Below are 1,540 nucleotides of genomic sequence, written 5' to 3'. Positions count from 1 at the left end.
AGAGAGAGAGAGAGCAAGAGAAAAGAAAAAAGAAAAAGGGGCAGCCTTAAATACAAAAATATAAAGACACAGGTTAGTGGAGAAGTCAGAACAGAACAACAAATAGTACCAGAGATAAAAGTGGCCAATTCATAATGATGAAGGGCTTACTTAATCAACATAACATACAATACTAAATGTGCAAGTACCTATTTGGTACCTATCAGGTTGGTATAAAAGTAATTGCGGTTTTTACTGTTACGTTTTTTGGTTTTTTTTTTGAGATGGAGTCTCGCTCTGTCGCCCAGGCTGGAGCGCAGCGGTGCAATCTCAGCTCACTGCAAGCTCCGCCTCCTGGGTTCACGCCATTCTCCTGCCTCAGCCTCCTGAGTAGCTGGGACCACAGGTGCCCGCCACCATGGGGTTTCACCATGTTGACAAGGATGGTCTCAATCTCCTGACCTTGTGATCCACCCGCCTCGGCCTCCCAAAGTGCTGGGATTACAGACGTGAGCCACCGCACCCTGCTGCCATTACTTTTAAATTATTTTACTGGCAAAAACCACAATTACTTTTGCACCAACCTAATAACCGAACTTCAAATGCCTGAAGAAAAGCTGACAGAACTAAAAGGAGAAATAGACATTTTTATAAGCATATGCAGAGTTTTTATCACCCCTATTTCTCGGTAAATAATAGAACAAATAAAAATTAATTGGGATACACTGCACTTGGAAAACACAATTTGACCTTACTAAGCTTTATAGAATATTATACAGATTTTAAAACTTCAGAACACACGTGCTGTTTAGATGCACGTGGAACATTCACGATGATAGACAATATACTTGGTTATAAGGTAAGTCTCAACACATTTGAAAATATTGAAATCACAATGGTTTGTTGGTTTGTTTAACCACAATGGAATTAAATTAGAAATCAACAACAGAAATGTAACTGGAAAATCCCCAAATGTTTGAAAATGAAACGGCATGCTTTTTTTTTCTCCTTCCTTCCTTCCTTCTTTCCTTCCTTCTTTCCTTCCTTCCTTCCTTCCTTCCTTCCTTCCTTCCTTCCTTCCTTCCTTCCTTTCTCTCTCTCTCTTTCTCCGTCTTTCTTTTTCTTTCCTTCCTCTCTCTCTCTCTCTTTCTTTCATTCTTTTTCTTTTTTATCTTAAGGAGAAAGCACTTTGGGAGGCCGAGGCAGGTAGATCACCTGAGGTCAGGAGTTCAAGACCAGCCTGGCCACCACGGTGAAATCCCGTCTCTACTGAAAAATACAAAAAATTAGCTGGGCGTGGTGGCGGGCGCCTGTAATCCCAACTACTCGGGATGCTGAGGCGGGAGAATCACTTGAACCCAGGAGGCAGAGGATGCAACTGCCTCCCAAGATCTCGTAACTACACTCCAGCCTAAGCGACAAGAGCTAAACTCCATCTCAAGATACATACATACATACATACATACATACATACATACTAGAAGAAAGGCAATTTTATTCTTTCAAGAAAATGTACCAATAGGTTGAAGAAAGGAGCAACTCTGGCTACATCCCCTAAGCA

The sequence above is a fragment of the Mandrillus leucophaeus genome, unplaced genomic scaffold (assembly GCF_000951045.1).
Source record: "Mandrillus leucophaeus isolate KB7577 unplaced genomic scaffold, Mleu.le_1.0 Scaffold21, whole genome shotgun sequence".
Lineage (NCBI taxonomy): Eukaryota > Metazoa > Chordata > Mammalia > Primates > Cercopithecidae > Mandrillus > Mandrillus leucophaeus.
The sequence above is the reverse complement of the archived record's forward strand: the minus strand, read 5'-3'. Positions refer to the sequence as shown.